Source organism: Bubalus bubalis, chromosome 15 (assembly GCF_019923935.1).
Source record: "Bubalus bubalis isolate 160015118507 breed Murrah chromosome 15, NDDB_SH_1, whole genome shotgun sequence".
In the NCBI taxonomy this organism is placed as follows: domain Eukaryota; kingdom Metazoa; phylum Chordata; class Mammalia; order Artiodactyla; family Bovidae; genus Bubalus; species Bubalus bubalis.
In genome coordinates this window covers 67515051-67538318 of record NC_059171.1, presented here as the reverse complement: position 1 = coordinate 67538318, position 23268 = coordinate 67515051, and the positions used below count along the sequence as shown (strand labels likewise).

Below are 23268 nucleotides of genomic sequence, written 5' to 3'. Positions count from 1 at the left end.
TTGAATCATTCAGCCAATCAATCTCATTGGAATGCATTCAAATAGAATGGATCACAGTGAAATAAAGTGGAGTGGAGTGGAACATAAAAGGGAAAAAATGGAACGGACTGAGATGGGGTGGGGTGGGGTAGGGAGGGGCAGGTAATTCAAGATGAAAGGAAGCAGGAAAAAAATCAATTCAGAGCAGCAGATGGACTGGAACAGTGACTTTTCAACCCTCAATGCACATTGGAACCACCCGGGGAGCTTTTAAACCATACAATGCCTGGACCTACTCATGGCCATTCAGATTCGATTGGTCTGGCGTGGGGCCCAAGCGCCATTATTTTTAAAAGCTTTTCATGTGATGCAAATTTGCATCCCAGAGTGGGAACTATTCTATTAGGACATTTTAGTTACAGAAACTAGGTTAACCTCAAACCCAGCTGTCAGGCTTTTGCACAGGAGTTACAAACCAGAACCCCGAACCCTACAAACAACGTATCTGTAAGGGAACATGAGCACCAGCAGCAACCACAGAAAACCTCTTGAATTTTCAGCCATTGCCCAGGATTGCACATTGTTCTGACAAACGTATGAGTGGAAACTCTCATCTGAACCTCAGTGGCCAATTCTGCCGGGGGGCTGGTAGGACTGCTGAAGTAGCTTTATGCTCTTCTCTGCACAGTATGGATGGGCTCTCTCAAGCTGTTCCATCTTTACAGTGAGATATACAGGGTCCACCCACAGAGAGAGGAGCCTGGCAGGCTACAGTTTATGGAATTGCAAGAGTTGGACATGACTTAGCGCTCTCTTCTTCTTATAATTTTGCTTGCTTTCCAGCTAATTGCCATCTCCCTCTGCTTTGAACAAAAGCAAGCAAAATTATAAGAAGAAGAGAGCGCTAAGTCATGTCCAACTCTTGCAATTCCATAAACTGTAGCCTGCCAGGCTCCTCTCTCTGTGGGATTCTCCAGGCAAGAATACTGGAGTGGGTTGCCATTTCCCTCTCCAGGGGAACTTCCCCACCCAGGAATTCAACCCAGGCTTCCTGCATTGTTGGCAGATGCTTTACTGACTGAGCTACATGCTGCTGCTGCTGCTAAGTCACTTCAGTCACGTCCGACTCTGTGCGACCCCATAGATGGCAGCCCACCAGGCTCCACCGTCCCTGGGATTCTCCAGTCAAGAACACTGGAGTGGGTTGCCATTTCCTTCTCCAATGCATGAAAGTGAAAAGTGAAAGTGAAGTCGCTCAGTCGTGTCCGACTCCCCGTGACCCCATGGACTGCAGCCCACCAGGCTCCTCTGTCCATGGGGTTCTCCAGGCAAGAGTACTGGAGTGGGGTGCCATTGCCTTCTCCGTGAGCTACATGGGAAGCCTGCAAAATTATAAAGGAATCCCAAAATCTGACTTCCAAAGTCTTCCTGACTTTAGATTTTTTAAATTTAATGTAAGCTAACATTAAAAAAAATAGTTTACCCATTTCTCTCACCACTCACCTTTTGCAACCACCAATCTGTGTCTTTGAGCTTGGTTTGTTTTAGGTTTTATTTGCTTTTTAAATATATAAGAAAGGTCATTTAGTATTTGTCATTCATTGTCTGACATATTGCTCTTATAATGCCCTCGAGGTCCATCCATGGTGTTGCAAATAACAAAATTTCATTCTTTTTATGGCTGAATAATATTCCTGTGTGTGAGACATATTCTCTATCCACTTATCCATCAATGGACATGGTTTGTTTTCATCTTGGCTATTATAAATAATGCTGCAATGAACATGGGAGTGCATATATCTTTTAAAATTAGTATTTTTATTTCCTTCAGATAAATACCTTGAAGTGGAATTGCTGGATCATATTGTAGTTCTATATTTAATTTTTTTAGGAACCTCCATATTGTTTTCCATAGTGTTTACACCAGCTTACATTCCCACCAATGGTATACTAGGGTTCCCTTTTCTCTATATCCTCCCCAACACTTATTTCTTATCTTCTTGATAATAGCCATTCTAGTAGATGCAAAGTGATATCTCACAGTGGTTTTGTTTTGCATTTTCCTGATAATTACTGATGTTGAGCATCTTCTTGTATCTGTGGCCGTCGTATGTCTTTGGGAAAATGTCTATTCAGGGCCTTTGACCATTTTTTAACTGGATTGTTTGGGGTTTTCCTATTGAGTTGTATGAGTTCTTTATGTATTTTGCTTACTAGCCACTTATCAGATATATGATTTGCAATTACTTTCTCCCATTCCATAGGCTGCCTTTTCATTTTGTTGATGATTTCCTTTCCTGCACAGAAACTTTTAAGTTGATATAGTCCCACTTGTTTATTTTTACTTTTGTTGCTTTTGCATTTAGAGTCAGACTCAAACAATTATCACCAAGACCTATTCAAAGCAGCTCACCCCATGCTTTCTTCTAGGAATTTTATGGCTTTGGGTCTTAGACATTCAAGTCTTTAATCCATTTTGAGTTAATTTTTGTAAGGTTAAAATAGGTGTAAGAGAGTGCTCCAGTTCCATTCTTTTGCATGTGGCCATCCATTTTTTCCAAAATCACTTATTGAAAAGACTGTCTTTTCCCCATTGTATATCTTTGGTTCCTATGTCATAAATTTATTGGCCATGCATGCATGGGTTTATTCCTGTGCCCTCTATTCTGTTCCATGGATCTATGTATCTATTTTAACGTTAATTACCATACTGCTTTAGTCACTATAGCCTTGTAATATAGTTGGAGATCAGGGAGCACGATGCCTCCAGCTTAGTTCTTCTTTCTCAAGATTGCTCTGACTTCAGGGTCTTTTGTGGTTCCATACTAAGTTTAGGATTGTTTGTTCCTGACTTCAGGTTTTCCTCTCTCCAGTGCCCCTTCAGGCCCCAGCTTTTATCCAAAACCACTCCAGCTCTCTTTTAAAAAAGAAAAAAATAATGATGATAATGAATGACAGCTATTCTTTCTTGCACTCTGGCAGTAAAAAAAAAATCTATGATAATGTGCTATGATAACCATTTATATAATAATAGCTAGCACTTATTTAGAACTCATTACATACCAGGCATCCTTCTTTCAATTTTACCTGTATTGGCTTATTTATCAATTCTATGAGAAAGATGCTATTATCCTATCATCCCCATTCCTTAAAGATGAGGAAACTGGGGGACAGAAGAGTTGAGTCACCTGCTTAAGGACACACAGCCAATGAGTAGCAGAGCAAGGGCTGAAACTCCAGGTTTTACAGTCTGAGTTCTTAGCATCTATATGCGATGCCTCATCCAATCTTTATGTGTTCTTAATGACAGTCTTTCCAGGCAGATAGTATTTCCTGATTTTACAAATGATAAAGCTGAGTCTCAGCTATATCTGGACATGGGCACCAAATCAAGATATTGGAACCCAGTATTATCTAATCTCAGAATCTGAGGTCCCCATCACCACACAACTCTGCCCCTCAGCTCACACTCCTCTTTGCTTTGGGGAAACAAGAAGGGCCTCCCCATCTCCAGAGTGGTCTGAGCCTACTTCTTACGGCCAAGAACTTCTTGCATCAGTCACCCAGTCAAGGGGAGGCCTCTGTGGTTTCTAGATCCAAAGCCTGGGTGTTGCCATCAACCAGTTACCCTAGCACCTCCTCAGATTTTCTAGTCTTCAACTCCTTGGTAAGTGCAAGGACTATGTTCCATGATGGAGAGCCCTGGGCTCCAGGGTGGACTCGGGTGGGCGAGGGGGACCCTTGGAGTTCAGAGGAAGCCATAGACCTGGGTTCCTGCAGCCCCCACTCCCAGGCCCCCAGAGGCCGCACCCCTATACTTTGGAAATGTGTAATTCTCAGCCTTACCCTCCTCCCACGGACGTGGGGTTCAGCTGCTGCTGATTCATTTTGAGAAGCTCCGCTTTCCACAGCTTCATGAGGAAGGATTGTCCCCAGCACCAGGGCCATGTGTGTTTGCTATGATTCATCAGATGGTCTGCAATTGCCTCAAAAATAGCCCTTACGCAATCCAGGAGCCGCTGGGAGCCTCGGCGCAGGGGCTTCCCCTCTTAGTCACCCTCTGGGCCTCGGTCCACTTCCACGCAGCCACGGGAACACGGAGGGGCAGGCACATGCCCAAAAGAGGAACTTGGGAGACTAGCAGGCGGGGTGAAGCCCGCCCCCCATTGCTGGCAACTGCGATGAGGCAAGATCGCAGCTGTGGGCCCTGTAGAAGTGAAATGTGCACAGTAAACAAAATCTCCCGGGCCAAGGGTGGCCGCTGCCTTGTGCCCTCTGGTCCCCGGGTCCCTGGATAGGAAGAAGGCCTAGACATGGCTCATCTTCTCTTCCTGCAGATCAGGATGTTTGATGGGGAGGCAGGCTGCCGGCCTAGGCTGGAGCTGGTCTCAGCCTAAGGAAGATGCCCAGAGGGACAGAAGGGAGGGAGGTATCCCCATGGGAAGCTCTTCCTGCTGGCCCTGAAGGCATTTTGGTCCAGTGGTTTTTGATTGCGGCTGCCTACAAAGTCACCTGGGGTGGAGGTGGGGCTGTGGGAGCTGTGGGGGCAGTCAGGGGGAAGTAATAAACTCAGGCTTGGTCTCCAGAGATGCTAGGTGGGGCCTGGGCACTGGTACATTTTTTTTTTCCATTGGTGCTTTTTAAAGCCAGACATTTTAGAGTTGAAAACTCCTTGCCTAGTCCAAGCCCTCACTTTACATATAAGGAGTCATTGGACTTGAATTTTCCATTGGCCTACAAAGCCCTGCATGACCTGGCCTCCCATGTCCCCACCACCTCTCTGAGTTCTCTCACTTTACCTCCAGTCTCTTCCTCCCCCAGTCTCCTCCCCTTCTTCTTCCTCCCTCTCCTCTCTCTTTCTCCTACCTCAGGGCCTTTGCATTGCCTGTTGCCCCTGCCTTTACCCCAGATCTCTCAAGATTCTAAGTCGGAATCCATGCCTCAGTGCCACTCCATTTACTCATTTTGCTTTATCATCCTTCATCACATTTGTTTATCACCTTATCCTCCATTGGAATGTGGTCCCAGAAGGGGCAGGGCTTCCTGCTGTACCCCCAACACACCAGCATAGTGATCGGAACACAGCAGTGGCTTGATAAATCTATTTTCTGAATGAATGGACAACGCAGTTTGGGGTTCACATCTACACCAATGCCCTGACCCACACCCACCAGACCAGCATGTCTTCTGCCAAGCCCCAGGATCACATGTTTTTCTGTAAGGACTAGTTTATGAATGCACACAAAGCAAGCTCAGAACCAACACTATTTCTCGTACAGACAGTATCTCCAAGACACGCCCACAGAGGACCAAGAGCTGCTGCGTAACCAGCATACCAGGGTGACTACAGCCAGAAAATAGTTGTCCTGGTCCAGAAGCCTCGTGAGAAGCCCTTCTAATGATGCTCCCACCAATCAAATGCATTCAGACTCCCATGGGACACTGGCCTTCACAATTTACTGGTGCCAAGCTCTTGAACTGCACCCCCCATCTTGTCTTCAACCAATCATAATTCGTGTATGTACAACTGTTTATCAGTCACAAAATAACTTCACAAATATGCTCGATCCTCATAACAAACCTGGGAGCTGAGTGCTACAGGCCTTCATTTTCCAGATGAAGGTCCTGGATCCCAGAGAAGTCAAGTCACTTGCTCAAGATCACAAAGCAAAGGCACAATGAAGATCAGTGAAAAAGGGAAAGTGTTAGTCGTTTCATCCACGTCTGACTCTTTGTGGCCCCATGGGTTATAGCCCAGGCTCCTCTGTCCATGGGAGTTTCTAGGCAAGATTGCTAGAGTGGGTTGCCATTTCCTCCTCCAGGGGATCTTCCTGACCCAAGGATTGAACCGGTGTCTCCTGCATTTCATGCAGATTCTTTACCATCTGAGCCACAACAGAGATCAGACTTAAAGCCAACTCTCAGCAAAAGCCAGTCTTCTGTCAGGGCCTCCAGCCCCCACTCCACACCAAGTGTGATTTGTCACCTCCTTTTGTACCAAGCTTTGTCCTGGATCATGTGTGGCTGCTGGTAGGAAACTCCCCCTCCTGGAAGATGAAAGGCCTGCCATCTTCAAGGACATACAAAAGACGGCCTCAGCTTCTGAAAGTAGTCCAGGAGAGAGACGGACAATGCTGTGATACCACCTATTTCAGCTTGTGTTCTTCCAAATGCAGGGCCTCAGGCAAAGACAAGGGTAAGTGTAGTTCATTTAGGAGGCAGCCCCAAAATACTAGAATGAGAGGGGAGGGAGATGAATAAGAAAAAGAAGGAAGGTCAATCCAAGGATGTGATTTCAAAGTCACCCTTATACACATAGGAACAAGAGTCTTCCAAGACCGCTGACCTCTGGGCTGCTCCTCCACCAGGCTAAGTGGGTTCCCCGAGCTGGGCCCAAGACAGAAATCAGAGAGTCATGTGTCCAGCATCTGAGGCAGGAAGCTGTGGGCAAGAGTCAGAACTCACATGGAACCATCCACTCACCATGCTGCTGCTGATGATTACTCGTTAAGTGGTATCCAACCCACCAGGCGAGTGCATGCTAAGTCACTCTGTCGTGTCCAATTCTGTGTGACCCCATGGACTGTAGCCCGCCAGGATCCTCTGTCCGTGGGATTCTCCAGTCAAGAATACTGGAGTGGGTTGCCATTTCCTCCTCCAGGTGATCTTCCCAAGCCAGGGATCAAACCTGTGTCTCCTGCATTGCAGCCAGATTCTTTACCCACTGAGCCATCAGGGAAGCCCCCGACCCACCATCAGTCAGTTCAGTCGCTCAGTCATGTCCGACTCTTTGTGACCCCATGAATCACAGCATGCCAGACCTCCCTGTCCATCACCAACTCCCAGAGTTCACTCAAACTCATGTCCATCAAGTCGGTGATGCCATCCAGCCATCTCATCCTCTGTCGTCCCCTTCTCCTCCTGCCCCCAATCCCTCCCAGCATCAGAGTCTTTTCCAATGAGTCAACTCTTCGCATGAGGTGGCCAAAGTACTGGAGACCCACCATAGGTGCAGCTAAAATGGAGAGTTGGCTGAGATGTGCTCAGGGCAAAAAAGCCACTCCAGTGATGCCATTGGAATAAGCCCACAGTCTCCCCTGGTGAAAACTTGGAAAATATTCCACAAGTGTTTATTTGAAAGAAAAACCAGGTCATGCCTCCCCTCTGGTTCTGACCATTGGATTCATGATTAAGCATATCAACCGTTTCTCAGCAACTTCCTGGACTAACAGCTGAAGTAAGGCCCTCACCCAACCCAAAGCATCCCGGGGAGCTCCTGGTCCCCTTTCTTTGTTCTCTAGCACCTGTCACTCTAAAGCTCCACCAGGCACTAGGTCCTCTGAGGCTGAACCCCAGCTTCTATTTCAGGGTCCTTCTTCCCACAAGAGGTCCTCACCAAACCCTCAAGCCCTATGAATGTGATGCTCACGAGGCCTGCTCCTATCACTCAGCTTCCTACAATGCAGGTCAGGACACTTAGTCAAAATGATCAACCCAAAGCCCTCTGCAAACTTTGTGCTTAGACCCAGGACTAGCCACACCATTTGCAGGGACCCTTGTTCAAAATTTATTAAGAATTTCAAGGACAGTGACAGCAGAACCAATTAGACCAACAGCAGGGTCCCTGCAAAAGCAGGAGCCTGTGTGATCACACGGGTCCCACACGCATGAAGCCAACCCTGTGTAGACCCCACCTCTCCCAAAGAGAGAGCAAGGTAGGCTGCTTCCAAAACAATAGCTTTCCAGCTAAAGAAGCCTGGACTGAAATACCAGATCTGTTTTCCACCTGCTGTGCTACCCACAGGAAATGCTTCACCCCCTGACCTCAGTTTCCCCATCTGTCGAATGGGGATGAGATGTAAAATGTGTGGCACATGAAAGGTGCTGAGCACATGGGAATTCTTTGCCTTCCTCCCCATCTCCCTCCTCCATATCAGTTTCTTTCCCTTTGGGCTAGAAGAACCAGAACATATAGACATCACCTCCACCACCTCCTTGGCCATGGTTTCAGCCTCAAAGTAACAGCTGGAGAAACGTGGGGGACACTGTCCCAGCACTACCAACCAGAGCCTGTGTCCAGTGAGGAAGGGATCCTGGACACCCCCATCCTCATTTCTCTCCACTCCCATCATAGGCCAGGCTGGAGCCACAGAGTCTGGCTGTACCCCTTTCCTCTCTAAAGATGAGTCTGATGTTCCCAGGGTGGCAGTTCTCTTTGCTGACCCTCCTTTTCTCCAGAGGGGAAGAGAACAAAGGAAGCTTGCAAGGAGCCTCCACTGACTCATCGTGGCACCATGGGCAGGTCACAAATGATGATCTCAGCCTCTGCTTTCCCGTCTCTAAAATGGGGCTAATGACGCCTGCCACTTGCCTCGGCGACAGGATGCTGGGAGAGCGCTCATTATGGCTACACTGCTGCTGTCTTTGTGCTTTAGCTAATAACACGATGCCCCGGTGAGGCCCTGGAGGGCCCTGGGAGCTCTGGGAAAACACACTCTGATCCGTCTTCAAAGCAGCCCTGAGAAGTGGGTGGGAGGCAGGGCTCAGCTGATGGAGCAGGAAGAAACTGAGGCATCCCCAGAGGCCAGCACAACTGTGACAGAGAGAGGGGATGGAACAAAGGCCTGGGGGGCCTGGATGGGGAAGGTGATGGAAGACATGCAGGCTTGGGTGATACACACACCTGGGTTCAAGTCTCCTCAGCAAGTCTGCTGAGAGTAAGTTAGCCAGAGAACAAATCAGGCAAGGAAAGCAATGCCATTTCCGTCTTGAAGTCAGAGTAACAACGCCTCCTTCCCAGAACAGCATGAGATGAAAAGCATCACCTGAGTGCAGATGCCAGCACCTAATAAGTGCTTAGGAATCATGCACCTGGGACTGTCCTGCTTCCTGCCAAGAAATCAGCCTGTGATGGGTGAGCTACCCGATCATGTCCACACTGGACACTTTCAGGGACCGTGGTTTCTTGACTTTCTCTCGGTTTAAAGAAGTGTTAGTTGCTCAATCATGTATGACTCTTTGCGACCCCGTGGACTATATAGCCCTCCAGGCTCCTCTGTCCATGGAATTCTCCAGGCAAGAATATTGAAATGGGTGGCCATTTCCTCCTCCAGGGGATCTTCCCCACCCTAGAGACTGAACCCGGGATCTCCTGCATTGCAAGCAGATTCTCTACCATCTGATCCACCAGGGATGCCCAGTCTCCTCTTGGTTACATCGCCATTAGGCCTCTTGTCATACCTCTCTGGACTCAGATACTGTATGGTGAAGGGTGACCAGTTCCCACCATCCAGCTGGGACACTGGTCCCGCCTTGGCTGCCCAGGAGAGACGTCAGGGGGAAGGGGGAGGGGAGGGAAAGCAAAGCCTGGCGGGAGGGGCTGATGTGTGTGACGTACCTACTTGGGCCCCTGCACCGCACACCTACTTCAGCCTCTCCTTGACTCCACCCCACAGCCAAAGTAAGATTTCCCCATTGTTCCCTTGAGAAAATGGTGGCCTAGGAGGATAAGAGGCTTGCCCACGGTCACACAATGATAAAGGGGCACAGCCAGGGTCCACACCATGGCCTTGGTGTCCCTCAAGCCCATTGTGGAATGCGGCCCCTAAAGCCAGAAACCCAGCTGGCGTTGGAGGCAGCCTGACACCCTGTCTTGCCCAATCTCCCAGCGCGAAGCTGAGGAAATGGGTGCTCTGAGGAATCGGGGAGGAGGTTTGAAGCAGCTGGAGTCAGTCCGGGGCCCACATCCCGCCTGGGGGTGGGGAGGCCGGGGAGGCGAGCCGGTAGTCCTGGGGCACTGACCACAGGCGCCGGCTGGCCCTGATTCAGCCTCCGGCATCCCTGGGAGTCTGAAGCAGGGCAGAGATGTCTTCCCCAGTCAGAGCAGGTCAGTCATCCGGCCAGCGAAGCACTCCCTGTGTGCCAGGCACTGAGGGTACAGACCAGAACAGCACACGGCTGGGCCCTCCAGGGCGGCGGGTGACAGTAAGCCACACAGCCGGGGCCACAGAAGCTCAGGGCAGCAGCTTGCCCGAGGCGGTACTGCGCTTGGTGGCAGAGCCGGGACGAGAACCCAGCCCACCGTGGGCCACCGAGGGAAGAGGGGCCCCAACGGTTAGGAGAGGGGAACAGACCCTGGCTGTGTCATTTAGTGTTCAAATCGGGACACTTCTGGGAATTAAAAGGGGTGTCTGTTAATAACGACACCAGGGACTTTCCTGCCAGTCCAGTGGTTAAGACTCCATGCTGCTAAGGCAGGGGGAATGGGGTTCGATCCCTGGTTGGAACTAAGCGCCCACACGCTACGCAATGCCGCCAAAATATAAACAACTAAATAATGGCGCTAAGACAGTGGGCATAAACCAGGTTGCCCCGGGCGAAAAAGGACACAGGGTCGTGAACCACGAGCCTGTGACGCGCCAGCCGCAGTGAGAGATTTCCAGGCTGCTGCACCGTCATGTCAGCCCTGACAGGGGGTTGTTAGTATTATACCTCCATCTGAGGAGGCTCAGGGGGTACTAAAACCTGCTCAGAATCCCCTGGCCAACAGGCAGCTGCCAAAGGGGGTGAGCGGATGGAATCCAGGTCCTGAGGGAAGAAAGGAGAAAGCAGGCGAGTAGTCGGCTGGCGCAGTCACCTCTGAAGGGTTTGTGGGGATTTCCGTCCACCGTGATCGGGCAGTGCTCTGGTAAGCCGGGGATATGACAGATGTATAACTTTCCCCTCAGAGGAGCCCAAGGCAGCCCAGGATGGCGGAGGGCTCCGCGGATGGGGATGGGAGCAGAGGAGGGGTCTTGCATGGCCAGCAGGCCCCCATTGCTGGAGTTGCAGGGGAGCTAGGAGCCGCCACGTGCAGCCTGGCCTCGCTGGGTGGTGGCCTCTCTGGGAGGGAAGCCCTCAGCTTCCTTCCTTTTTTTTCTAAGTAGGTTCGAAAGCAAAGCAGTCCAGGGCCTGAGAGGCAGGAGAGGGGACGCTGAGGGAAGCAGCAAGCTCAGTCAGGGCAGACAGAGGCAGGGCCCCAGGCCGGCTGGGCCAGGGCAGGGCCCTGGAGAGGTCTGCCAACCAACCTGGCTCAGGGCTGGCCAGGCCTGGGCAGAACCGGCCACGGGAGGCCCCGCCAGCCCCTCCACCTCCCAGGCCCTGAGAGTCCTGGACGTTGGCTGAGGCCGCTCCACAGTCCCACCTCAATTCTGGGGCCCTGCTCCCCTTGTCTCACCTCCCAGCCCTCTGCTTTCTAACAGGAAGCACCTTCCTCTTTCTATGTTTCCCCCCTTGGCCGGTACCCAGCAATGCCCAGCCCGAAGTCAGGGTGACTTTCAGGAAACTGTCATTGTGAAAAACCCACACCACTGCCAACCAGCCGCCTCCAACCACCTGGGGTGAGGTGCCCGTGACCAGGGCAGGCAGGGTGCTGAGCTGTCAGGAGTGCTCCGACTTCCTGCAGAGTAAGAGCCGGCGGCCCCCTCCACAGATTGCCATATACACATGCTCATGCACAGACACACACATGCAAACACACACACACACATGCATTCACACAGACACACGCACACAGAGACAGATACACACACACATTGCACACGCTCAGTTGAGGGAGCCCCAGGGCAGGGAGCTAAGACTCCCCACTCAAGTACAATAACAGTTGATTCACCTGTTGAGTACTTGAGACGTGCCAAGAATTTTATATATGTTGTCATTAACTGAATTGCAACTCTATAAAACAGGCCTCACTTGGTAGAAGATTGTGAATGTATACTCACTTTATAGGTGGTAAAAATGAGTGTCAGAAACATGAACTGAGGTTCCCAAGCCACCCAGCTCATACGAAAGCTAGCACGCTTTCACAGCCAAGAGGTCTCTTTGGACCAGCGAGAACTTTCCACCCGTATCCAGACCCCAAGCACTCCTACACGCACCCAGCGGTGTCTTCTCTGAAGGCACAAGGATAACGTGCAGTTTTCAGACACAGCATGACCCCTCAGACTGACACATTCCATGTGATGCCTCTGGTCACAAAAACTGCCCTCCCTTGACCAGCCAGATTTCAGACCCCTCACAGGAAATGACCCCTCACAGGAACAACCCCTCACTCATCTTCTGGTTTAGCCCCTCAGTTGTATCAAGAGGGTTGTGTTCGAGAGAGTTTTTCATAACTGGGGATTCAATCTGGATTGGGGGGAATCCAGGAAGGCTTCCTGGAAGAAGTCACATTGGCTCCAAGAGCTGAGGGATGCTCAGTGTGGCCAGGCAAAGGGGTGGGAGAACATTTCAGACATAAGACACAACTCTTGGGAAGGGCTTGAGGAGTAGAGATAGGACCAGTATATCCAGAGCAGGCTTAGAGAAGGGGAGGGGTACCTGGGGGTGAAGTTCAAAGGGTGTGCAGAAGCCAACAACAAAAGGAGTGTAGCCAGAAACCTCCAGAGACATTGAAGATGGGAGGCAAGGGAGCAGCTCTATCAGGTTTGTCATTTTAAAGATCATCAGACAGTGGTTCTCAGCTGTGGGCACTTTGCCCCCAGGGAACATATGGCACACGTGCAGACATGGTCAGTTGTCAACGCTGGGGGCAAGGGTGCCACAGGCATTTATCACCCATCCTGGGTGGAGGCCAGGATGCCACCAAACTCCCTGCTGTGTTCAGGACAGGCCCCTCCCACAACAGAGAATTGTCAGACCCAAAATGTTGGTTGGTGCTCAGTAGCTCAGTCATGTCTGACTCTTTGTGACCCCCATGGACTGCAGCACACCAGGCTTCCCTGTCCATCACTAACTCCTAGAGCTTACTCAGACTTATGTCCTTCACGTTGGTGATATCATCCAACCATCTCATCCTCCGTTGTCCCCTTCTCCCACCTTCAATCTTTCCCAGCATCAGGGTCTTTTCATATGAGTCAATTCTTCACATCAGGTGGCCAAAGGGTTGGAGTTTCAGCATTAGCATCAGCATCAGTCCTTCCAATGAACACCCAGGACTGGTTTCCTTTAGGATGGACTGGTTTGATCTCCTTGCAGTTCCAAGGGACTCTCAAGAGTCTTCTCCAACACCACAGTTCAAAAGCATCAATTCTTCGGCACTCAGCTGTCTTTCTAGTCCAGTTCTCATATCCATACATGACCATTGGAAAAACCATAGCTTTAACTAGACAGACCTTTGTTGGCAAAGTAATGTCTCTGCTTTTTCATATGCTGTCTAGGTTGGTCATAGCTTTTCTTTCAATGAGCAAGCGTCTTTTGATTTCATGGCTGCAGTCACCATCTGCAGCGATTTTGGAGCCCCACAAAAATAGTGTTCCCCCTAGATTAGAGGGGAGTGAAATGGAAGTGGGGCGGGTGGTAAACCTGGTGGGAGAAGCAGGCGAGGGGAAGTAGAGCCCCAGCTGTGAAAACGGGGAGCTCCGTGCCAACAGGACTGGGGATGGATGAGAAGTGGTGAGAGACAGAATCAGCCCAAAGTTCCATCCATTCTGCTCCCAATATGCTTCTCATTTCCATTCTCCCTTTCACACTCACTGCCCTCTTACAGGGCTTCCCAGGTGACACAAAGGTAAAGAACTGGCCTGTCAATGCAGGAGACACAGGAGACAAGGGTTCAATCCCTGGGTTGGGAAGATCCCCAGGAGAAGGAAATGCCAGCCCGTTCCAGTAGTCTTGCCTGGAAAATCCCATGGACAGAAGAACCTGGGGGACTGCAGTCCATGAAGTCACAAAGAGTCAGATACAGCTGAGCACAGCACCGCTACCCTCTTACATGGATGACTGCATTAGCTTCCAACTTATCTCTCTGCCTCCAGGGATGCCCTTCTTCACTCCATGACAATACTAGAGTGATCTCTCTAAAGCTCAGCTCTGGTCAGATCACACCCTTGCTCTACAGCCTTCCATGGCTCCCAAAGACCAGAAAAACGAACTGATGATACCCACTTGGCATCCAAGTCCTCCCCCTCCTCCCTCGTTCATCCCCAATTCTACATCCCTGGCAGCACACACTTTTGGTTGCTTATCCAAAATTCATCTGCCCATCTTCTGAGTTAACAGAACACCAAAGCTGTTTGATAATCTATTCTATTCTTCACACATGCTTCCCTAAACCAGTCCTCTTGCCAGTAAGCAGGAGATAAAATTCAGGCCTTGGAGACATAGAGAGAAAAAGAGGAATGGAAACTTCTTGGAAAAGTTTCTTTGCCAATCAGTAGACATTTGTGTGAAGAATGAGTCCCCAGCCCTCTCCTAGACACTGTCATGTCTGTACCAGGTTCCTGAATTAGCGGCAGCCCTCCTGTGATTGAGGAGTTGGGGCTGGGGGGCAGGGGGGGATGGCCAAGGCAAACTCTGTGAGATGAGGGTACAAAACAGAGGAGGAAAAAACAGGGGTCACTGGAGAGGTCGTGGAGGCACCATATTGGTGAACCTAGATGCTCCCTACTTTGGGGCTTCTTCTGTATGAAGGGACTTGAGATTGTCTGTTGCTCAGAGACAAACATCCTGATAGAAAATCACTGGCTCCAAACCCAACTCTCCCTTGAGTTCTGGGATCATGCTGTGCTTTCCCACTTCTGAGCTGTCACTCACGCTGTTCCCTCTGCCCATTCATGGGAATCTTACCCTTCCCTTAAGGACCAACCCAAATGTCACCTCTGATAGGAATCCTCCCAGGAACTCACTGGGCAGAAGCAGCATCTCAGTCGTCTGTGCATGAGCTGCAGCTTCACCCTAGTGTTCATCACTCTAGACTTACTTGCCTTAAGTCTGGTTCCCACTGCTAGACTGTCAACTCCTAGAGGGGAGAATCCGTGCATTATTTTTTTTAAAAAGGAATGGTAATGCTTTACTTTTTCTAATTTTTAATATGGCTACCATATGGGTTTTGTTTTTTTAATTTATTTTTTAATTGAAGAATAATTGCTTTACAGAATTTTGTTGGTTTCTGCCAAACATCAACATGCATAATTTATACCACGACATCTTCTTGCATCCTGAGGGGTATCTACCAACCGCTTGATCAGTTTCTGACAGTCCTTATTCCCAACTGTACTTGTTTCCTATTTTTACTGTAACAAATCCCCACAGACTTACCAGTTTAAAACAACACGAATTTATTATATTATAATCCCAGGAGTCAGAAGTCCAGACTGGGTTTCAATGGGTCATATTGGCAGGATTGTGCTCCTTCCTGGAAATTCTAGGAGAAAATCTATTTGCTTGCCTTCTCCAGCTTTTGAGGCTGGAATCTTGGCTCGGGGTCCCTGCCTCCATCTTCACAGCCAGCAACCACATCAGCCCAGCCTCTGCATCCATCATCACCTCTCCTCTGCCTCTGACCCTCCTGCCTCCCTCTCCTAAGGACCTTTGTGATTACATCAGGCCCTCCGGATAACCCAGGATAATCTCTGATCTCAAGAGCCTTAACTTAATTACATCTTGTGCAAAGTCCCTTTTGCCAGGTGAGGCAACATATTCACAAATTCCAGGAATCAGAATGTGGACATTTAGGAGAGGAAGCAGTACTCTGTGAACTCCACCCACTAGAGGCCTTAAAGAAGCCACTAGAAATTCATTAGAAGAACAGTAGTTAAGCTGCATCATCGAGATGAAGACAGAGATCTCAGGGCCAACACAAGCTCCTAAATATCATACAAATTTCCAATTTGATATTTCTCAGTCTTCAAGCAAGTAGAACCTTGTTAGGTGGGAGTCATAAAAGACTTGAATCAGAATTGGAACAGATAAGGGAAAAGGGAGCTGAGGGAGGAAGAATGCTAAGTCCCTGGTGTTTAAAGATTTGAGACCCATCCTCTCCAGGACAGGAGTGGTCCTAAACCCACGGCTGGGTTCTAGGGGCCCCAGGAGAACCAAGAGCTAAGACACAGAGGCTGGAAACTCAGTAGGGGCTGTGACATGCAACATTTATCTGTTCTCCAGGTCATGATCCCAAAGCCCTGCTTTCTGTTATCAAACAAATAAGGCCATCATGAGGCATTTGTTGGCTGGTGACAAGTTGTTCTGTTATTTATACTTAGGTAGAATAAGGCTCCTGGTAAATAAGAACCAGAGCCCACAGAAGAAATCTCACGTGGCAGAAATTCAGCACCATGACGGGCTGATGGAAGGGCCATTTTGCTGCCCCCAACATGGCAAGTCTGGTGGTGAAGCCCCTCATCAGCTGCCTGGTCAGGACTAATGCCTGGTCCCCTCTTGACACCTGTGGGCCTTTGCACTTCTCTGAAGCTACTTCCCAGGGCTCTGTGTCCAGCAGACATGGAGGCTACCTCCCTGAGTGGACCCCAGCAAGGGACAGCTAGTTGCACCTTAAGAAGACCTTTCTGTCTGTTGAAAAGAGGAAGAGGAGAACCATGAGCAGAAGTTTAAAAAAGTTAACAGTGGCTACAGTCAAAATAATCAAAGGCAAAACACATTGCCTCCAATTCCCCTTTGAAGCTATTTCACAAACTGAATTCCTTTCCTTTGACCAACTTTCCCAATCCTCACATATTTACCTTGTGGGGGAAACTGGTATCCCCTCCCCCCATGGCACTATCCACTCAACACGTCCCCCTGGAACACCTCAACACCACACACAGCTCAGCTCCACAGATCACAGGCTCCAGCGAGCGACCCAAAATTCTCACAATCACCCTCTGAGGAGGCCATTAGGCTCCCATTGTATAGATGAGAAACCTGAGGCTCGGAAAAATTAAGGGACTTGCCCAGAGTTCACAACCTGCTAATGAAGAACTGGATTGCTATTGATTTTCAATTCTCCAAGCCCAGGGCTCTGCCCCACCACAAAAGCAGTCCCCATACCTTTGGCCTCAGGCACTTTTTACAGTCTTAACAATTATGCAGGCCCCCAGCGAGCTCTCATTTTTGTGGAGTCTATCTACTGATATTTGCTTCAATAGAAACTAAAATGTTTTTTAAATTTATTTTTGACCACACCACGGCATGTGGGATTTTAGTTCCCCGACCAGGGATCAAACCCGCAACCCCTGCATTGAAAGCGCAGTCTTAACCAATGAACCTTCAAGGAAATCCCCAAATTTTCTCAGGTTTAATGTTCATTAATTCAACTGAAATAATAAGAAACCCATTTCACTTTAACATAAATATGAAATACATAAGATATTATATATCTTTTCATGAAAAATAGCCCTATTTTTCAAAATAAAACAAAAATTACTGAGAAGGGTGGCACTGTTTTGTATCTGGCACATCTCCTTCATGCCGAGCTTAAGAGAAAGCAGCTGGGTTTCCATCTCTTCTTCTGCATTCAGGACTGTGTAATACATGGTTTGGATTAAAGCATAATGAATAAAATCCTAGTATCTCACAGACCCCCTGCAACGGTCCCTGAACCAGACTTGGAGAATCACTGTGCCGCATCATATCATATACCTCATTTCTGGTGCTCCAAACCCAGTTGTCTAGACGCGTCCTTGCACAAAGTAGATGTCTTATGTGTTTGTTGAGTGAGTAAAGGAGCAAGTCCAGGGCACATTTAGGGGAGGAAAAGGTCCAGTTTCATATCACAAGGCAGGTTTAGGCTTCATCTATGAGCTTCCCCTGCCTACATGGGGTGGAACGAGAGAGAGAGAGTTAGCAAAATGTTCTACATTGAGGTTGCTATGAAAGGTTGTTCAGGCTGTGGACTCTACAAGAACATCCAAGGGGGTGAGTGGAGGCAGGAATCCAGCCCAGGCTCTGTTCACCAAGCCTCGTGCCCTGGCACAGGGAGAAGGAACGGGTGCATGGTCCTAATTCGTACAATGCTGCTGGGTGTGCCCACAGTAGCCAAAGCCTCACCCCAAAGGTAAGTCTCCCAAACACAGCTGGGTGTAGCCAAGGATAAGCAAATCCCAGATTCTTGGACAGGGTGCCAAGACCTGCTAGGCTGAGCCAGAGACTGGACACAAATCCTCATTTCTGTACCTCTTAAATAGCAGGAACCTGCCTGTGGACCAACCACAAACGCAGACAGCAAGGGGGCCCTGGCAGGCAGCCACAGGGATTGGCACCTACTGTATATGCCGCCCTAGACTCCGGGAAAGGACATGAAAGAAACAGGCTACACGGTCTGCTGGTCTTTACTGTGCAACAGTGCTTCCTAGCCCTGGGATATTTTGTGCCTTAGAGGACATTAACCAATGTCTGGAAACATGTTTGGCTGTTACGATGGAGGGGTGGAGGGGGCAGAGAGGGCTGCTGGTATTTAGTGAGTGGAGCCTGGGGACACTGCTAAACATCCTCTAATGCACAGGACAGCCCCACACAGCCAAGAATATCCGGCCCCAAATATGAATAGTGCTGCGTTTGAGAAAACCTAATGCAATGAAAAAACTACAGGCTCAGGCTTCCATGGTGGTTCAAAGAATCTGCCTGCCAGTGCAGGGGACACAGGTTCAATCCCTGCTCTGGGAAGATCCCACAAGCCTCATGGCAACTAACAGAGGCTGTGCCGCAACTATTGAAACCCGTGCTGCTAGGGTCCCGGCTCCACAACAAGAGAAGAAACCACAGTAAGAAGGCCATGCTCCGCAACTAGTGAGTAGCTCCCGCTTGCCACAGCTAGGGAATGCCTGTGTGCAGCAACAAAGACCAAGTAAAACTTAAATTAATACATCTTTTTGAAGGGGAAAAAAAAAAAACTATAGGTGGTAAGCTCAAAGGTACTAGGTTCAAATCCTAGCTCGGCCAGTTGGTAATTCTATAATTCTGGGCAGGTAAGCAGCTTTTTCCTCTTCTGTAAAAGGAAGGGAATAACACCTACCCTGCAAGATGGTTGTGAGGATCAAATGAAGGAGGGGGTCACCTAAAATTGCCAAATGAGGGCAGTGATCTTGACCTCTGACTCAACCATGCTAGAAGGCACAGCAACAGTGACAATAACTCTTGTAGCCAGTGTCTGAGCTTCCCAGGTGGTGGTGGTGGTAAAGAACCTGCCTGCCAATACAGGAGACTTAAGAGACTCAGGTTCGATCCCTGGGTCAGGAAGATCCCCTGGAGGAGGATATGGCAACCCACTCCAGTATTCTTGCCTGGAGAATCCCATGGACAGAGAAGCCTGGTGGGTTACAGCCCATAGACTCACAAAGTGTTGAACATGACTGAAGGGACTTAGCACGCACGCAGCCAGGGTCTGCCATCACTGGCTGGCACTCTGCTGGCTTCCAGGTGAATGACAGGCGTCTCCGCTTCCTCCCAGGAAGCTCACAGCCCAGCAGTCAAGTCAAAGTTCCAGGATTGTGGCTATTTCAGTCTACATGCATGTGAACAGAGACAGGAATGTTCAAAAATAAGACGGCTGATGGGTGGAAAGGATTTTTTTTTCCTCTTTCTTCCAAAAAAAGAAATCTTTAGTGTTATTTTTATGTTGTTTTCCCATCAAAAGGGGACGGGGGAGGGCAAGTGAATTCAACCGGCTTTCAAAAAGTAAAACATGTAAAGGACTGAATCTGAACCCAAGTGTCCTTAATTGTAGGTCTTAAGAGTGGTCTGGGCTTAAATCTAATTTCCATACATCAAATCAATTTCTAGTGTGTGTTGATATGTGTTGATATTTGACAAAGGCAGATACTGGGACACTTGTAAAGTGAAGAACAGTCCCCTTTATTTGCCTGCTCTGAGCATCTGCACTTTCATAGTGAGCAAATTGGGACCCGCCCACAGAAGTTGAGTGCCCTCTAAGTGCAGGTGTGTGTGGTGGGTGGGGGCAACCAGAGAAGACTTCCTGGAGAAGGTAAGACTGGGCCCACGTTTGTGAAAGCAGCCCTCAGTGGGGAAGAGAGAAGACTAGCTGAGAGCCAGCATGACACTGTCAAAGCTCAAGGACAAAAGCCCCCAAACGAGGGGGAGGCCTTGGAAAGACACTCAGAGCCCCTCACCCCCCACCCCCACCCCCCAGGGGGCAGCTTGGCCTCCAGAGCATGCTGGGTGGAAAAGCCACTGGGTCAGGTAGAAATGAGTCACAAAGGTTTCATCACCGCAGCGCCCTTCAGTGTCTCCCTGGCCTGCTGCGGAGCTGGGAGCCCGCCTTCTCACACTCACAGGCAGCATGCCCACCCCCACCAGGAGGCCCGGCCAGGCTGATTCTGAACCCACACCCACCCCGTAGGATGCCCTGGGATTTCCTCCAGCCCCCAGGTCCCACACACACTCCAAACTGGGGTATCCCAAAGGATGAACTTTCCCCTCTGAGCCTCAGCTTTCCTGTGTTGGGAATGAGGTCAGCGACATCCACCTTCGAGGGTTCCTCAATGAGACCATGGGGAAAGTGCTGCCTCACACCCACTCCAGTTTTACATTTTTACTTATTTATTTACTTTTGGCCATGCTGGGTCTCTGTTGCTGAGAAGGGGCTATCTGCTGCAGTGTGCAGGCTGCTCGCTGCAGGGGCTTCTCTTGTTGCCGATCTCGGGCTCTAGGGCGTGTGGGCTTCAGAAGCTGTGGTTCCCGGGCTCTCGAGTACAGTCTCAGTAATTGTGGCACGTGGGCTCAGTTGCTCCACAGCATGTGGGATCTTCCCAGACCAGGGATCGAACCTGTGTCTCCTGCACCGGCAGGTGGGTTCTTTACCACTGAGCCACCAGGGAAGCCCCACCCACTCCTTCTTAAGGAAGGGTGCGTCTGGCCCCCCACTCCCACACCCCACCCCTTCCAGCTGCCCTCTCCCTGGGCCTCTGCCCTGAAGGAACCAAACCCCATCGCCGACCCAACAAGCTCTTTTGAGAGATTCAACCTGAAACACAAACAGGGAGGGACCCGAGACTCAGCGCTTGTACTAGAGCAAGATTTTGACCGAGATAGGCGTGGAGGAGTAGACCTTGAATATCTCTCCCCTCCTGGCTGAAAACCCACCACTCTCCATACACTTTGACACAGTTAAATTCCCTTTGGCTGGGCACCAACTAAGTGTTGTGTCCTGTGCTGGGCATTTACGTGCCCCACAAGGAAAACTTAGAGAAGGTAAGTAGCTAGCCAAGATCTCTGTGGCTAGCAGAGTTGGACTACATGATGCCTGAGAAAAAAGGTGATATTCCTTCTGTGGGACCACCTTCCCAATTACCTACACACCTACCCTGCAACACACTCCCACATCATTTCACTCTCCCACTTAGGGCAGCGCTAGAGATTGACCAATCCACACCCAACCCCACCTCCTTCTCCCATGACTTCCTGTAGTAGATAGGTGGGAAAAGCAAATAATTCACTTCCCCATCTCCTTTGCTGTTAAAGGGGTCACCATATGGCACAATTGTGGCCAACCGGCGAAATCTAAGCAGAAGTTTGCTGGAAAGCGGGGAGGCAACTGGGAAAGTTTATGACTTTCCCAATAAAAAGTAAACAGCCCCAGCTGGTGTGATCTCTTGCTCCTTCCTCCTGCCTGGCTGATGGGCACGATGCCCATCTCGCAACCAGAAGGTCGAAAGTCAACACACCAAGATGGTAGGTCGAGAAGATCAAGAAAGCCTGGACCTGGGTGACATTGTTGAGTGTCTGCACCAGCTCTTGCCTGCGCATTCAGAAGCCTTGTTTTGTGAGGAAAGTAATCCCCTTCTTACTGAAGCCACGAGTTTTGAGTTTTCTGTTACATGTTGCCCAGGCACTCTTACTACACTATTCAAGTCATAATCCTACACTCCAGACAAAACACATACATACCCCTAAGCACCACCTTAGCAGCATCCCTTAATACTACAGACCCATATAATCACTCTCCTTCCTTCTTACCCTACACCAAACAGCCCACCCACCCCAAGCCCTGCAGCCTGTACTCGTGCACACTGTTAAACCACATGCCTTTCCCTACAGGGGGCTGACCAGCTCATCCCATCATCTGCTCCCTGATCCACCTCCCCACCATTCACCCTGCACTCATCACCTCTTCCTTCAACATCCCCTCTCCCCCTCAAGCTTTGCAAACTGCCTCCCCCATTATGCAGTTGCTCTGGGAAGAAAACTGATTTCTCCCGAAGACCAGTGGAGGTTCTAGTCCTGTTTGTACTTCCTGAGTTTAGACACGTTTCTTTATCTATCTAGAATCATGCACCCCTTCCACAGTGCAGAGAAATTCTCCTCTGTGGGGGAAAAAAAAAAAAAAAACCTTTTGCCTTCTCTTTAAGAACTTTATTTCAAAACACCAGACCTTGTCGATCATTTGACAAACATGGTGTTGGGCAATGCCTCCAGGGGCCCACAGAGAGTCCCAGGAACATCCCTCCATCAGAATGAGCAACTCGAGTTGCAAAGGGCTTCAAAGCAGCTAAGTGGCTCAGTCACTTTGATGGGGAACGGAGGAATGGGAGAAAGAGGAGGAAGAGTCCAGACACCCAGAGAAAGCACCCTGCTTTCTAAGGCCACCGCCCTGATGACAGCAGAATGTACTGCTACCCTCGGGGTGCACTGGCAGGAGGTGGGTGCAGCCCCACCTGACACCGCAGCATCTCATCAGTAAATATCCCATCCCTTGGGATTTCCATCTGAACTTCCACCCACCGACAGCACAGGTTTGTCGCCCTACCCACAGCTCTGCCTGCTAAGAGAGAAGGGGCCTTCAGGCACAAACCCAGACCAGAAAGCCCCAGAGTGGGCTGGAGACCAGGACAGAACCAGGACAGATTCCCAGTGCCATGGCTCCTCAGTTGCATGATCCTGGGCAAGTCACTAACTTCTCTGTCTCAGCTGTGTTGTTTGTAAAATCTGGATGATAATAGTACCTACCTCCTAAGACTATTTTGAAAATTCAAAGAGATAATACAAAACACTGAGAAGAGCCCCCGGAGCTTGTGAGCATTTAGGTACAGCAACAAGGGACAGACATTGAGTGGCAGAAAGGTCTCACCTCCCTGGGAGACACCTGCTTCACCCTCCTGAAAGCTGAGATAAGCAAATAGCTGGAGAGCTGGAGACCCTGGGTTAAAGGTCTTGCCCAGTTATAATCTCAATCCATGAATTAAAGACAGAAGAAGTATGTAAGTGAAAGCTGACAGCAGGATTCCTCTGAAGGAGAGGGCTGATTTTGTTTCAGGTGTTTGGGGCAGCAGGAATTACAAATACCTCACTGGGTATTTGCAAGGTAGGAGGAGACAAGGAAGGGATTTGGGGGGATGACCAGTGGCAGGGAGGTGTTTTGCCTTAGAAAGGTAAGACTTGGGAGCAAGCAGGGCATGGGGGTGGGGGACTGGGGAAAAGAAAGAGGTCCTCCCTGTGAGCTCCCAAAGATCTTCAGGAGCATCTCCTAGCTTCAAGAGCTTGGAGACTTGGGGTGTACAGAGCAAAGAGATGGTCTAAGAC

At 49.6% G+C, this 23268-nt stretch overlaps 1 long non-coding RNA gene across 1 annotated transcript; it reads right to left on the bottom strand.

Moving 5' to 3' along the window:
* Nucleotides 1-2290: 2290 nt before the first annotated feature.
* On the bottom strand, nucleotides 2291-16853 carry LOC123329502. Its single transcript, XR_006545041.2, has 3 exons — nucleotides 15055-16853; nucleotides 3826-6211; nucleotides 2291-2896 (listed from the first exon to the last, which is right to left on the bottom strand). It is a non-coding gene; the product is annotated as an uncharacterized LOC123329502 (long non-coding RNA).
* Nucleotides 16854-23268: the final 6415 nt, after the last annotated feature.